This window comes from Nicotiana tabacum, chromosome 21 (assembly GCF_000715075.1).
Source record: "Nicotiana tabacum cultivar K326 chromosome 21, ASM71507v2, whole genome shotgun sequence".
In the NCBI taxonomy this organism is placed as follows: Eukaryota; Viridiplantae; Streptophyta; class Magnoliopsida; order Solanales; family Solanaceae; genus Nicotiana; species Nicotiana tabacum.
This window is the reverse complement of record NC_134100.1, coordinates 61,261,520-61,278,509: the sequence shown is the minus strand read 5'-3', so window position 1 is coordinate 61,278,509 and position 16,990 is coordinate 61,261,520. Positions and strand designations below refer to the sequence as shown.

At 40.4% G+C, this 16,990-nt stretch overlaps 1 non-coding gene across 1 annotated transcript; it reads left to right on the top strand.

The window, feature by feature from the left end:
- Positions 1-7,064: 7,064 nt before the first annotated feature.
- Positions 7,065-7,171, top strand: LOC142175566 (small nucleolar RNA R71). The gene has a single exon (XR_012704676.1). It is a non-coding gene; the product is annotated as a small nucleolar RNA R71 (small nucleolar RNA).
- The last annotated feature ends 9,819 nt before the right edge of the window (positions 7,172-16,990 follow it).

Genomic DNA, 16,990 nt, shown 5'->3' with positions numbered 1-16,990 from the left:
CTAGAACCATGATCATCTTCCTAATTTTGGTTCAATTTGTTATATTTCTAAAATAGATTGAAGTTGCTAAGAATTCCGGAACATTTAGAGTGTAAGGAAGCTCAAGTGAGGTATGTTGGCTAAACTCTTCTCTTAAAATTGAATCCCACGATATTCAGGTATATTATGTAAGTCCCGAGTGATTCATTATGAAACTAGCTATTCCGAGTAAGATTGGGTTGAAAGATATATGTTCAACAAGCATCCCAAAGGCTTTATTCATGTTATGTTACCAATTGAGGATGTGTTAAAATATGGGTTGTGCGTTAATAATGTTTCGACTTTAAGTCAAGTTCAAATGAAGGCTATTATGCCAAATTTTGTGAAATATCTCTATGTGCCTTAGACTCTAAATTTATCACATGTGTACTACACACCTTGATTTGAATTGTATTTCTTGTTGACGATGATAATGATATTTGAAATTGATAAGGTGAGCATGAAATACTAAATATAGCCAACGTACCGAGAATGATCTTATAATTATGGCCATTAGTGCCAATGAAATGAAAAGATGTGAAGTAATACAAAATGTGATGGTTCATATAAAAAGGTAGATGTCTCAAATAAGACGGCCTAGTCAGTCGGGTCATGATCGGACACCATGCCGCACACATGGTGGTGATTGTGCTGGAAATTATAATTGAAATGGTAATTGCGGTTGATGTCCCTAATGGATAGCCTAGCCAATCGGGTCGTGATCGAACTCCGTTCTAAAGACGATGGTATTGATATTGAGAGAAATTGTGGTTGATGTCTCTAATGAGATGGCCTAGCCGATCGGGTCATGATCGGACTCCGTGCTAGGAGTACAGTGGTACTAGTTTTGTGAATACTGGTATTGTGAATAATGGTATTGTGGACAATGATATTAAGGCTTTCATTGATATTATGATAATCTTATTGTATTATTTGTCATTCTATCGAGAAACTGTTTAGTTATATATACTAGTGCTATTCGACGGTACTAACGTCCCTTTTGCCGGGGGCGCTGCATCTTTAAATGGATGCAGGTGGTTCCACAGCAGGAGATATTGATCACTGATAGCAGTACACCTTCTTCCCAGCTGACTTGGTGAGCCCCACTTCATTCCGGGGTCATGTATCTTTTGTACTTTGTGTATTCGGTTTGAGGTATAGCCGGGGCCTTATTTTCGGCATTATCATTGTACTATTCTTTATCTATAGAGACTCCGTAGATATAGTGTGGGTTGTGTATTGGTGCTCGGAAAGACAAACTATGTTATGATGTGGACGTGTTAATTGCACGGTTGGGTTCACTTGGTTGAGCGCCGGTCGCGCTCCTCAATTTTGGGGCGTGATAATTACATTCTCCTAAACTCAATTCCAATATGTAAAATGTTTTGTGTTTGTATTGACTTTATCGGCCCTTTCCCTTAATCCCATTCTTAATAGTATATCATAGTAGCCATTGATTATGTCTCTAAGTGGGTCAAGGAAATCTCTACTAGGACTAATGATGCTCGTTGTGGTGTGTGATGTTTTAGGAAGAATATCTTCACTCATTTGTCACACCTCGAGATATCATTAGTCAAAATGAGTCTAATTTTGTAAATAAGTAGTTTCTATACTTATGTCTAAATATGAGATAACACATAAAATGATAACCTCATATCATGCACAAATTAGTGGGCAAGTTGAAGTGGCTAACCACGAGCTTAAACGAATTCTTGAGAAAACGATAGTGCTTCTCCTAAGGATTGGTCTGTGAAGCTAGATGAAGCTCTATAAGCATATAGAATAGCTGTCAAAACAATCACAGGGACTTTATCTTATAAGCTAATTTTTGGGATATCGTGATATTTATCTATATAGGCAGAACATAAAGCATATTGGGCAATTAAGTTGCTTAATTTTAATTTTAGTCTTGCATGTGAGAATAGATGGTTACAAATGAATGAGTTGGACAAAATTCGATTGGGCATGTATGAGAATGTGTAAATGTTTTAGTAGAAGACGGAATGGTGGTATGATCATATGATTATGCCAAAAGAGTGTCATGAAGGGGATAATGTTTTGCTATTCAATAGTCGTCTTAGACTTTGTAACGACTCGATCGGTCGTTTTGAGCTTTAGCATTATATTCAGTGGTTTGAGACTTTGAGTAGCGTCATATTATATATTATGACTTGCGTATATGGTAGGTTTCGGTTTTTGAGCGGTTCAGGATTGATTTGGAAGAATGATTCTCATTTTAGAAGTTTTAAGTTGGAAAAGTTAAACCAAGGTTTGACTTTTTGATAAACGGACCCGGAATTGAGATAAACGAACTCAGAATCGGGCTTTGATTGTTCCCATAGGTTCGTATGATGATTTTGGACTTGTACTATGTTCGGATTTGTTTTTGGAGTTCCTAGAAGAATTTGACGAGTTTGAAACACACACTTAAATATGCTCGCTAGTCGAATATAGTATAATATAATATCGTATCCATTGGGATTGGAGTTAAATAGTCGTAGTTTGTAGCTAGATTGCTATCCAAGATGATCAGCAATTTAGATTTATATGATTAATAACTAAAATTAACTAAGAATCTAAAGCTAATTGACTAATGACAATCGAAGCAAAGGTAAGAAAGGAAGTTATCAGTGGGAGAAAATAGGGGTTGATTGGATAGGTGCAAGATAATTGTTTGGAATCTAACTCTAGACAATTCCCTTCTAATATTAAGTGAGTCTCTCGAATTTACTCAATTATTAGTTCAAATTCTTAGTAGAAACTCCTCTCTCGATTAAGTCTCAACCTCACAAGATGAACCAATTTAAGCAAGTGAAGATATGCAATAATGCGTAGTGGATTGGTCTTTAGGAGAACCTCTCTCGATTATCCTCCTAACTAGGTTTAATCAACAATTCAACTAGCCTCTTTCGATTACTAAGAAGAATCAATGAACTCAACCAACAATATAATGCAGATATATCACAAGTTATGACTCTCTCGATTACATGAACAAGTGAATGTAGATGCAGCAATTAAATCATCCAAAATACTCTAATACATAAAACTAGAGTTATAATCCAAAAACAAATATCAAAACACCAAATCCATCAAACCCTAAAGAGAACTACTCCATAGATATGGAGCAATTTATCACAAATATGTTTAAAGTAAAGGCAAACATAAAATGATTCAAACTCGTGTCCTGAGTGAGAATTGAATGATGAATTCCTTGTGCTTTTGCTTCTGCAACTCCTCCTTAGCCTCCTAGGTCTACTATGTGTCAAAAGTCCAGGAAAATAACATTTTTCCGTGTATTTATACCAAGTAGGGTCAGGCCCAAATGAAATCACCTTTTCCTACGCAAAATAGGACAATTACTCTGTAAAATTTGCACAGGCGCGCCGCATGGTGCAGATTTTGCTTGTGTTTTGATGTCCAAACTTGGTCCTCAACCCCGGAATACAATTCTGGCTTGATACCTTGGTCTTTTACTCAGACTTCAAAGTTTCAAATTACTCGAATTCATTCTATAACATCTGCATAGCTTGGAATCACTCCTACAATGCATAAACACACAATATGTACAAAACACTAGTGATTAAAGCTCAAATACAATAGAAGTGCAGTAAATTAGAGTGTAATAAGCGATTAAAATACGAGATTATAGTCTACCATCAACACCCCACACTTAAACCATTGCTCGTCCTCTAACAATCAAACTACACTTTACATAGACACGACCTTTTTTAAACAACTCTCGTAACTCATCATACCAAGAATATTTAAAACAGATTAAGTACAATACCGTAACATCTTAGCCTCAAGATTTGACTTAAAAGCACAATGCATTATTTATAACCCGCTCACTTACTCTAACATAGAGTTAAACGATATTACCTTTTGCTTCATGAATCAAGTTCCCCCACACAACAATAGAGTGTAGTTCCAAACACAATAAAATTTAAGAACAATTAGGAACTTAAGATAGAAAAAATTTGCTCACTCTCAGAAACAACATTCATATGCCACAAAAGATGCACCATAAGCTTTCCCGTAGTGTACTACTCTACTAATTGAGCTCATTTAGTCAAGGATCAAGTAGGACTTTCATTGGTCGTAATATAGGCTGCGGGATGGGTAGGATACATTTAGATATAAGAGTGACTACATCTCCCTAAGTACTTTAATACATACATTTCATTGTTCAAAACCCCACACTTATGTCAAACCAAAACTCCACCTTCACATCAATATACATTAACTCCCTACTTTATTAAGCACAAATACATCAAGAGTTACCACTATTAAAGAATGTTTTGCACAACAATACACTTATTTTTTTCTTTGTTTTTCAATTCAAGTGGCTCTTACTTTTTCAAAACAGTGCACCTTTCTCCTTATTTCATTAGTTCCACTCAAAATCCAAACCAACCACCCCACACTTCAACTTTTACAAAGTTCATAACAAATTCATGTGCTCACGAGAGGTAAAAGGTTCAAATAGATGGTCAATTCAAACAAATGGGTAAGGCTTGTAATGTGGTTGCCAAAGGAACAGGATTACATGCTCAAAAGGCTTAACTACGATACATAACAATTAGGTGGGTAAAAGCATATAACTGGCTCAACAAAGAAATGCCTAAATCACTTCCAAGACTGAATAAAACTACTATTTCTCTTTGCAAACACACGGTGCAAGTTCTAGACATCAAATGCAATGCATAGAATACAAAAATCCTCACACACACATGGCACATAATTTACTCATGATCGGAATAATCAAGACACTCTAGTTAAAGAAATTAAGCAAAGTTATGATAATATAATTTAAGGTACTTATACAAGAGTCAAAAGCTGAGCCTAAGCGTCACAACTGAAGCACTCACTATTCTCAAGGCATAATAAAGTTAAGAGATATTGCTTTCAACTCAATTCATAGCACAAGGTTTCCTACTACTAACAAAAATAAAAACTAACTATACCCGGTTCAAACAAAACCCTTGAAAAAGAATCGCGCCACAAAGAAAAACCAAGGGGGAATTAATATACTACCTAACAAAAAAAAATATTTGTCTTTTTCTTTCGACTTTAATACCTCAAGAAAACCGTCGAATGATATCCATCGTCGGGAAAAATCAAAAATATTTCAATTTTTGGTTTTTTCAAATTTTTATCTCTAACTACTAAAACAAAAACTAAACTAACACATATACATATAACATACAACATACAATTATCCCCTACCCCACAGTTTAAGTTGTGGCATGTCCCCATAAATATCAAGTCGGGGTCTGAGTCGAAGTCGGGATCTATTCCTCGCCTTCGAACTAGTGCGCACATCCATGCCGACACCTTTTTCTCAGCCTTCTTGGGGTGCACCCCAAACTTATCTTTCTCACTTGTCGCATCCTTCTCTTTTGAGCCCTTCACTTTCCACTCAACACTTGCATCCGGCTTCTTCTTTTTCACCCTCGTTTCTATATTCATCTCGAATGTTGCAGTCTCCCCACCCATTCTAAGCATGAGCTTTGTCTCGTGTATATCTAATATTGCTCTACCCATTGCTAATAATTGTTTTCCTAAGATGAGGGGGACCTCTATGTTCTCCTCCATATTCACCACTATAAAATCTATAGGAAATACGAACTTATCTACCCGAACTAAGACATCTTCCACTATCCCCTCGGGTATTAGAGTCATTTGGTCTGCCAGCTGTAGAGATATTGGTACCGACCTTATCTCTCCAATCTCCTTTTCCAGTTTCCTATAAATCGATAGGGGCATTAAGTTAATTGAGGCACCAGAATCACATAAAGATTTATCAAAATTAATAGAGCCTAAAGAGAAAGGTATAGTAAAACTCCTTAGATCTCCACACTTTTGTGGGAGTTTGTTTTGCAATATCGCACTTCAATGCTCTGTGAGCTTGACCATTGAGGTTTCTTCTATCTTCCTTTTCTTTACCAGGATCTCCTTCAAGAATTTGGCATAAGCTAGCATTGAAAGAGCACTTTTGTGAATGGAAAATTTACATTAACTTGTTTCAGCATATCCAGAAATCTCTAAAATTTCTTGTCCATCTTTTCTCTATATAGCTTTTGAGGAAAAGGTAGAGCAGGCATATGCTCGCTCTCATTAGATTCATCCCTTCTTGATTTTTCTTCCTTCTTCTTTTTGTCAGCTCCCTTCTTGCCTCGCTTCTTCTTACGAATATCATTCTTCCGCTGCTCCCCATTTTCCTTTTCAAGTATCACATCTTTTTGGATCGGGGTGGTATCTTTCAATACTTGCCCGTTTCTCAAGGTCACTTCATTCATTGTTTCTTTGGGATTTCTCTCAGTATCAGCGGGGAGAGTTTCTGGTATCCTCTCAGACAATAAAGTGGCTAGCTGCCCAACCAGTCTTTCCAAGTTTCGAAACCAATACCTATTTCTTTGATAGCCGCTCCATGTTCCAGTTTAGCTGCGCTATGAGTTTCAAGCCTCTCATTAGTCTTGATGATGAAAGCCTTCATTAGATCCTCTAAACCCGGCTGAATGGGTTGTTGAGGCTAAAATTGTTGCCTCTGCTAATTTTGGTATGCTGGAGCTCTTTGTCCCTACGGTCTAGAGTTGTTTTGTGGCCAAGCATTTGTAGTACCTCCAGATGAACTCCATGAAAAACCGGGGTGCCTCTAACCCATTCCATTATAATTTCTCACAGCATTCACTTCCTCAGTGGAGGCTTGAAACTCATGAGTAGGGTATCCTCTTCCACATATATCACAAGATGTGTGAGGCTCACTCTATATCGATGCTAAGGTTAGCTTCCTTCTCCCTTTGGCCATAGCATCAAGCTGTACCTGCATAGATGTCGTAGCATCAACATGGTGAACACTAGTTGGTCTTCTTATTTCAGCACTCTCAGAGGGCCACTGATTTGCATCTTGAGATAACTCATTAAGAATTGTGACTAACTCCTCTAGAGTCTTCTTCATCAACGGACCTCCAGCCACATTGCTCAATACTATACGTGAGGCCGGTGTCAATCCATCCCAAAAGTCCTGGAGTTGCATCCAGAGTTTAATTCCGCTATGTTGACACTTTTTGATTATTTCCTTAAAGCTCTCCCAAGCTTCAAACACAGCCTCAGTATCTTTCTGGAAGAAGTTATGGATTTCTCTTCTAAACTTGCCCGTCTTAGCTGATGAGAAATATTTATCAGGAAATCTTTTGGTCATCTCATCCCATGTTCTAATTGATGAATTAGGTAAGCTTCGAAGACACTTCTTTGCATCACCTTTGAGTGTGAAGGGAAATGTCCTTAAGTAAACTGCATCTTGTGACACACCATTGTATTGAAAGGTGTACATAATTTCCTCGAAGTCCATTAGATGTGTGTTTGGATCTTTGTTGGGCTTCCCTCTGAAAATACAGCAATTCTGAAGTATTTGAAGAAACCTTTGCTTTAACTCAAAATTATTTGCTGCAATTGGAGGCGGTCGAACACTTGATAATCCTTGATTGTAGACCGGTCTAGCATAATCACCAAGTGGTCTCCCAAGCATGGGAACTATATTTCCGAACTGGTCTGCACCCAAAGGTTGATTTTGAGCAATTCTATGACCCCTCTCTTTTTTGTAGATAAGTTGTGCATCTCTAATAGCTGCTTCCTCAGCATCCCTTGCAGCTTGTTCTCTTCATTGGGCTGCCTCTCTTGCAGCCAAATCTACATTATCATCACCTATTCCAGCCATAAGTTCTTTGGTTGAGGATTGCCCAACCTTTTCAAACATCTCGGTGAGATTTCTTTCCTTCCTCATTTGTCGCAGTTCTTTTTCTATCTCTGGTTCGTATGGTAGCAATTCTTTAGCAGAAGCTCAAGTCATGCACCAATCTAACTTGTAACCTACGCAGAGTCAAAGAACACCTAATGTAAAAAAAGAAAAAGAAAATAAAAAGAAAAAGAGAAATTTCTGAATTAGCACTACAAACTATTTCAAACACTATTGATTGCCAATCCCCGGCAACGGCGCCAAATATTGACAAGCTCGAAACACACACTTAAATATACTCGCTAGTAAAATATAGTATAATATAATATCGTATCCACATGGATTGGAGTTAAACAGTATTAAGAGTTCATAAGTTTGACCACGAGTTGAATTTGATTTTATTGGACTCCAATCGGTGTTCCGAGACTTTGGATAGGTCTATATAGTTGAATTGAACTTGTGTGCAATTTGATAGTAATCTGAAGTGTTTAATTGTGATTCGGACACTCTTTTGAAAGAATGTAGATTTAACAACTTAAGAGAAATTATGTTCTATTTAAGCCTTGGTTCTTTGTTGTGATATTCTCGTGGGTGTTTTGAGGCTTTGGATAAGTTTGTATGATGTATTTGTACTTGTTGGTATGATTGGATAGGGACCCTGGGGTCTTGGGTGTATTTTGGAACATTGGTTGAGAAACTAGTTAAGTTAAGGATTTGAAGTTTGATCATGTTCAATATCGGATCAAGATGACCTCTTTACGTTGTTTTGACTGCGCGAGCTGGTTCGTATCATGTTTTGTAATTGAAATGCATATATGGTTTGTGTATTGGAGGTTCCGAATGAATTTTAGATAATAAAACGAATATTTTCTTATTGCCAGTTTTTTATTTGTGTAAATAACTACGAAAATGCCATGGAAATTTTTAGATTTCTTTTAAAACATCAATAGATCATATCTCCCTCATTTTAAGGCCAAATTGGGTGATTCAAGAGGCTATCTTGGGTGTAATATCGCAAGGCTTGTGTTGGGCTTATCAAACATGAGTTTTGGGATCATCTAGGACTTGAATCGAGCTAGGACAACTGCTATAATTTTTTATTCTTATTTCGAAATTTAGTTACTTTTTCTCACAAGGTTTTGGGCGATTTTGGAGGGGATTTTCATCTACAAATATTGGGTAAGTGATTCTAATCATTTTCCAACTATATTTCATGAATATACCTTAGATTTTGACATCAAATCTATGAGAATTACAGAGGAAAAATGGGAAATGTTGTCAAGTTTTTGAAAAGGGAAGAATTGAGTTTTGAGAGTCGATTTGGACTAGGATTTGAAAATAAAATACATATATGGACCCGTGGGATTATGGGTAGTCGGAACCTACCCTTGGACTCAGATTCTGACCGGGCTGGCCCGTGGTTGACGTTTGTTAACTTTTTGGGAAAAATATAAAGATCATAGCTTTATTTATTGTATTTGGTTTCTCTTGCATTGTTTGATGTTATTAAGTCATTTTTGGTTAGATTTTAGCCGTGTGGAGGCAAATTTTAGAGGGAATGCTATTTATGGGGGTTGAGTTTTCCTAACTGAGTAAGTATCTTTCCTAACTTTATTTGGGGGGGGGGGACTACCCCTTAGGATTTGGGTTGATTGTGCTATTTGTTTTATGTGAAAGTTGTGTATGCAAGGTGACAAGTGGGTATACGGGATATATGTGGTAGTTAACCGATTTAGGTTATCTAGACTCTTTCCATGCCTTTAATTGAATTGTCATAACATGTTATATCTCTCATTGTTAATCAATTCTTACATGCTCTATTTGACGTTGTTAGCACTTGTTCTACCACTTTCTTGTTATTTTACTCATATATGATTTAGCTGAAGTTATTGACTTCCTTATTGCCTCGGTATCTCTTAATTATTGAATCACTTTTAATTGAAGTTGTTATTTCGTGGAATATCATCTTGTTGAGTTATTGGTGTTGAAGTAGTAATAGCCGTTATCATATTGAGGCGAAGTTGTTAATTATAGAGATACCTTTCCTTGTTGAGCATTCTCATTCATTTTTTTATTGTTGAAACTCTTGTACACATTGTGGTTGAGCCATGGGCTATTTGTTGTGAAAATATTGGTGTTGTTGACTTTGTGGCATGTTGTTGCATATGGGCACTTGTGGTGCGACTTGTGATTGTGTTGTGATATTGATACGCATGCGATTATATAAGGTGGGTTTGAAGCCACACAGTGAGATAAGATGGGCTAAAACGCATGTAGCTATTTCGAGAAAAATGATATTCAAAACTAAATGTAAGGATCACGCAGTGATATAAGGAATGATTGTGATTGAAATCATGAAATGTGAATACGAGGCAGTACCTCGATTGTGATTTTCATTGTACATTCCATGATGAAAAAACATGTTGATTTGAACGCTCATTCTTCTTCCTTCAATCATTCATCTGCATTTTGATTTTGTTTGGTTATTCGTTGTTATCTTGTTGTTGGAACGATTCTTGTTTCTTGTGTGAGTCATGCATTCTACGTAATTTGTGTAACGACCCGACCAGTTGTTTTAAATATTTTAGCCTCGATCCCCTAATTTATGCTTCCTCTATGTTACATTATGGTTACGTGACTCACCGGGATGTTTTGTTTTGGTTTCGGAGTGAAATGGGACACATAGTCCCTAAACTGGAAGTTTAAGTCGTAGGAGTTGACAGTAGTTTGACTTGTCTGAAGATGACTTCGGAATGGAACTTTTACGGTTCCAATAGCTCCGTAGGGTGATTTTGGACTTAGGAGCATGTACGGATGTTGATTTGGAGGTCCGTAGGTCGTTTAGACATGATTTATATTTTCTATCTTGCTTCTTATTATCTCCAGTAGGGCCTTGACCTGACCTCGTCACTACTCTACCGAGATTAGGCTTGGCACTTACTGGGTACCGTTGTGGTGTACTCATACTATGCTTCTGCACATGTTTTGTGCAGATCCAGGTACATCCTATCAAACTCGGTATTAGCGCATTAGTAGCTTGCTTTGGAGACTTCAAGGTACACCTGCCCGCGTCTGCAGGCCTAGGAGTCCCATTTAATCCCGTTCTTTTCTTATTTCTTTACTTTTTTATAGACAGTGATGTATATGATTGTTCCGCACTTTATCTAGAGCTTGTGACTTATATCTCACCAGGTTTTGGGATTGTACGTATTGAGTTTTGGTAGATTTAGATTATGAAATTGTTGGGATGTTCAAGTTTTAAACTTTTATTTAATGTTTCCGCATATTGTTAGGCTTACCTAGTCTTAGAGACTAGGTGCCATCACGATATCCTATGAAGGGAATTTGGGGTCGTGACAAGTTGGTATCAGAGCTCTAAGTTCATAGGTGTTATGAGTCACAAGCAGGTTTAGTAGAGTCTCGCGGATCTATTCAGGAGGCTATGTAACTGTTAGGAAAAGCTTCACTTCTTTGATTCCTTATCATGTGAAATTTTGACTTTGGATTCTAAATCTCTGTCTTTCTATTCTCTCACAGATGGTGAGGACACGCACAGCTGGATCAGGTGACCACACACCTGCACCCTTGCTAGAGCCGCGGGAGTCCGGGGCCAGGGTAGAGGCCGAGGACGCCCACGTGGTGCAGCTAGAGCACCCGCACTAGCTGCTACAGAGGATCCACCAGTAGCTCCAATTGGAGGGCAGGCATCTGATATGCCTGTTATTGCACCAGCCCTCCAGGAGACTCTCGCCTAGTTTCTTAGAATGTTCGGCACTTTGTCTCATGCAGGGTTGATACCACTTGCTCCTGCCTCATCTCAGGCCAGGGGGAGGAGCACAGACTCCTGCCGCCCGTACCCCAGAGCAGTGGGTCCAGATTGACCAGGTCCCAGAGGTCATACCAGCTAAGCCGGTCACCCCCGTTCAGCCCGAGGTTAGGGCAGCAGTTTCTAAGGGGGAGCACCTCATGCTCTAGAGGTACAAGAAGTACCCTCTCCTACTTTAAATGGCTTGGTGTCAGAGGATGCCCAGGGTTTTCTTGAGGAGTGCCACTGTATCCTCCGTATTATAGGTATTGCGGAGTCTAGTGGGGTTACTTTCACTATGTTCCAGCTTAAGGGAGCGGCTTATCAGTGGTGGCGAGCATATGAGTTGGGTAGTACGGCCGAGGCAGCTTCACTCACTTGGACTCAGTTCTCAAATATGTTCTTGAGGGAGTATGTTCCCCAGAGTCTCAGAGATACATGGCGCGCAGAGTTTGAGCAGTTGCGTCAGGGTTCAATGACCGAGTCGGAGTATGCGGTTTGGTTCAGTTATTTGGCTAGGCATGCACCAGCCTTGGTTGCTACTGTCAGAGAGCAATTTCATCCATTTATCGAGGGGCTCAACCCCAGTATCATATTTAGCATGGCCCAAGAGTTGGAGATGGACATCGCATACCAGTAGGTAGTGGGGATATCTAGGACACTGGAGGGTATGTTGACTCGGGAGAGAGAGGAGAGGGAGGCCAAGAGGTGTCGAGATTCTGGCACGTATAGTGGTACCTGTGCCCCAGATGCAGCTTGTCATGGTAGGGGCTATGTGAGTCGCCCTGTTTATTTAGCACTTCCAGCTTCTAGTAATATTCTGGCCGCTACTAGGCCCCAAGCTCCCTATTATGCGCTACCATTGTCTACTGTACCTCCTGCACGGGGTGCTTTTAGTGGTCAGTCCAGCCGATCAGGCCCGAGCCAGCCACAACAGCCACGTCCTCCGAGAGCTTATGTTGAGTGTGGTGACACTCGTCATATAGTGAGGGATTGACCCAGAGTCAGGAGGTGTGTACCTCCACAGACTATATTAGCTACGCGTATTACACCGGGTCCTTAAGCTTCTCAGTCCATGGTTACCGCACAAGCTGCCACTCCACCTACCCAGCCAGCTAGAGGTGGAGGTCGGGCAAGTGGAGGTCACCCTAGAGGGGGAGGCCAGGCCAGATATTATGCTCTTTCTGCTAGGACGGAGGAAGTTGCATCCGACTCATTCATCACATCTATTGTTCCGGTCTATCATAGAGATGCATTAGTTTTATTTGATCCAGGCTCCACTTATTCCTATGTGTCATCTTACTTTGCTCCATATTTGGGTGTATCCCATGATTCTTTGAGTTCTCCTGTCTATGTGTCCACACCTGTGGGAGACTCCCTGGTTATTGACCGTGTGTATCGGTCTTTTTTAGTTGTTTTTAGTAGTTTTGAGACTAGAGCCGATCTATTATTTCTAAGTATGGTAGATTTTGATGTTATTTTGGGCATGAACTGGTTGTTACCCTATCATGCTATTCTTTATTATCACACCAAGACCGTGACGCTGGCTATGCAAGGATTACCATGGTTAGACTGGAGATATACTTTAGATTATGTTCCTAGCATGGTTATTTCATTTATAAAGGCTCAGCGGACGGTTGAGAAGAGGTGTGATACGTATCTAGCATATGTGAGAGATGTTAGTGTTAATACTCCTACCGTCGAGTCAGTTCCAGTAGTGAGGGATTATATCGATGTATTCTCGGCGGATCTTCTGGGCATGCCGCCCGACAGGGATATCGACTTTGGTATTAATTTGTTATCGGGCACTCAGCCCATCTCTATTCCTTCATGTCGTATGGCCCCACCAGAGTTGAAAGAGTTAAAGGAGTAGTTGCAGGAGTTGTTTGATAAGGGCTTCATTCGGCCCAGTGTGTCACCTTGGGGTGCTACAATCTTTTTTGTAAACAAGATGGATGGTTCCATGCGTATGTGTATTAATTATTGCCAGTTAAATAAAGTTACAGTGAAGAACAGGTATCCATTGCTATGCATTGATGACCTATCTGATCAGCTACAGGGTGCGAGAGTGTTCTCCAAGATTGAGTTGCATTCAGGCTATCATCAGTTGAAGATTCAGGAGCCAAATATCCCGAAGACTGCCTTCAGGACTTGGTATGGTCATTACGAGTTCCTTGTGATGTCATTTGGGCTGACCAAAGCCCCAGCAACATTCATGCACTTGATTAACAATGTATTCCGGCCCTATCTTGACTCATTCGTCATTGTGTTTATTGACGACATTATGGTGTACTCCCGAAACTGGGAGGATCATGAGTAGCACCTGAGGACTGTGCTTCAGACCTTGAGAGAAAAAAAGTTATATGCAAAATTTTCGAATTGTGAATTCTGGCTAGATTCAGTGGCATTTTTGGGTCATATAGTATCGAGTGAGGGAATCAAGGTAGATCCGAAGAAGATTGAAGAAGCGTAGAGTTGGCCCAAACAGTCTTTACCTATGGAGATCCGAAGTTTTCTTGGCTTGGCAGGGTATTACCGTCGATTTGTAGAGGGTTTCTCATCTATTGCAGCACCTATGAACAGATTGACCCAGAAGGGTGCTCCGTTCAGGTGGACTGAGGTGTGTGAGGAGTGCTTTCAAAAGCATAAGACGACTTTGACTACAGCCCCAGTGTTGGTATTGCCTTCGGGTTCGAGGTCTTATACTGTATACTGTGATGCATCACGTATTGGTCTCGGCGCGGTGTTGATGTAGGACGGTAGGGTAATTGCCTACGCATCTAGACAGCTGAAGGTGCATGAGAATAACTATCTTGTCCATGACCTCGATTTATCAGCTATTGTTCATGCCTTGAAGATGTGGCGGTACTGTTTGTACAATGTCCTTTTGTGCGATCTAAACCGACCACCAAAGTCTGCAGTATCTGTTCAAATAGAAGGATCTTAAATTGTTTCATTGGAGGTGGTCAGAGCTGCTTAAGGACTATGATATCACCATTCTATATCATCCCGGGAAAGCCAATGTGGTGGCCGATGCCTTGAGTCGCAAGGCGGAGAGTTTGGGCAGCTTAGCATATCTACCGGTAGAAGAGAGGCTATTAGCCTAGGATGTTCAGGCCTTGGCCAACCAGTTTGTTAGATTGGATGTTTCTGAGCCGAGTCGAATTTTGGCTTGTGTGGTTTCTCGGTCTTCTCTTCATGATTTTATCAGAGAGCGTCAGTTTGATGACCCTCATCTGCTTATCCTTAAGAACACGGTTCAGCACAGTGATGTCAAGGAGGTAACTATTGGAGATAATGGTGCATTACGGATGCAAGGCAGGTTATATGTGCCCAATGTAGATGGTTTTCATGAGTTGATTCTCCAAGAGGCTCATAGTTTGCGGTACTTCATTCATCCAGGTGTCGCGAAGATGTATCATGACTTGAGGCAGCATTATTTGTGGAGAAGAATGAAGAAGGACATAGTCGATTATGTAGCTCAGTTCCTAAATTGTCAGCAGGTGAAGTATGAGCATCAGCGGCCAGGTGGATTGCTTCATAAGCTAGAGATTACAAAGTGGAAATGGGAGCGGATTACTATGGATTTTGTTATTGGGCTCCCACAGACTCAGAGGAAGTTTGATGCAGTTTGGGTGACTGTGGATAGGTTGACCAAGTTGGCTCATTTCATTCCAGTGTTGACTACTTATTCTTTTGAGCAGTTGGCTCGAGTTTATATCTGCGAGATTGTCAGGCTTCATAGCGTGCCAGTATCCAACATCTCCGACTGGGGTACGCAGTTTACATTGCGATTCTGGAGAGCTGTAAAGCATGAGTTAGGTACTCGGGTTGCGTTGAGCACAACATTTCACCCTCAAACGGACGGGCAGTCTGAGCGCACTATTCAGATATTAGAGGATATGCTCTGTGCATATGTGATGATGTTTGGGGGTTCCTAGGATCAGTTCTTCCCACTTACAGAGTTTGCCTATAATAACAGCTACCAGTCGAGCATTCAGATGGCCCCATACGAGGCTTTGTATGGTAGACGGTGTCTGTCTCCAGTGGGCTGGTTTGATCGAGGCGAGGCTAGGTTGTTAGGTAAAGACTTGGTTCAGGATGCTTTGGAAAAGGTTAAATTGATTCGAGATCGACTTCGCACAGTGCAATCCAGACAGAAGAGTTATGCGGATCGGAAGGTTCGCGAAGCTGCATTCATGGTTGGGGAGCAAGTCTTGCTCCGGGTTTCTCCCATGAAGGGTGTTATGAGGTTCGGGAAGAAGGGCAAGTTGCGCCCTAGGTATATCAGGCCTTTTGAGATTCTTGAGAGGATTGGAGAGGTGGCCTACAGGCTTGCACTACCACCTAGTCTAGCTGCACTTCATCCTGTGTTCCATGTTTCTATTCTCCGGAAGTATGACGGAGATCCATCTCATGAGTTAGACTTCAGCTCAGTCCAGTTGGACAAGGATTTGTCTTATATTGAGAAGCTGGTGGACATTTTGGACTGGCAGGTTCGAAAGTTTAGTTTGGAGAACATTGCTTTAGTGAAGGTTCATTGGAGGGGTCAGCCAATCGAGGAGGTGACTTGGGAGGCCAAGCATGATATGCGTAGCCGTTATTCTCATCTTTTCACCACTTCAAGTATATCTCTATACTCGTTCGAGGATGAATATTTGTTTTAAAAGGGGGAGGATGTAACGACTCGGTCGGTCGTTTTGAATATTTTAGCCTCGATCCCCTAATTTATTCTTCCTCTATGTTATATTTTGGTTACGTGACTCACCGGGATGTTTTGTTTTGGTTTCGGGTGAAATGGGATACTTAGTCCTTAAACTGGATGTTTAAGTCGTAGGAGTTGACTGTAGTTTGACTTGTGTGAAGATGACTCCAAAATAGAATTTTTACGGTTCCAACAGCTCTGTAGGGTGATTTTGAATTTAGAAGCGTGTCCGGATGTTGATTTGGAGGTCTGTAGGTAATTTCGGCGTGATTTGGCGGAAGTTGGAAGTTGGAAGATTTTGGAAAGTTTGACCGGGAGTGGAATTTTTGATATCGAGGTCGGAGTCCGAGTCTGGAAGTTGGAATAGGTTTGGTATGTCAATTATGACTTGTGTGCAAAATTTGGTGTCAATCAGAGTTGTTTTGGTATGTATCGGCATCGGTTCCGGAATTTGGAAGTTAATAGTTGCTTAAGCTTGAATTTGGGTTGCAATTCATTGAATTCATGTTGTTTGATGGGGTTTTTGGCCTCGAGTAGGTCCGTTAGGTGTTTTGGAACTAGTTGGTATACTCAGACGGGGTCACGGGGGCGCCAGGTGTGATTCAGATCGTTATCGGATCAGTTTAGACTTGTGTAAATCTGCTGAAGCTGGGATGTTTCTGGTGTCTTCGCACCTGCTAAGGGATTGGCCACAGGTGCGGGCCCGTAAATGCGATCCACTGGTCGC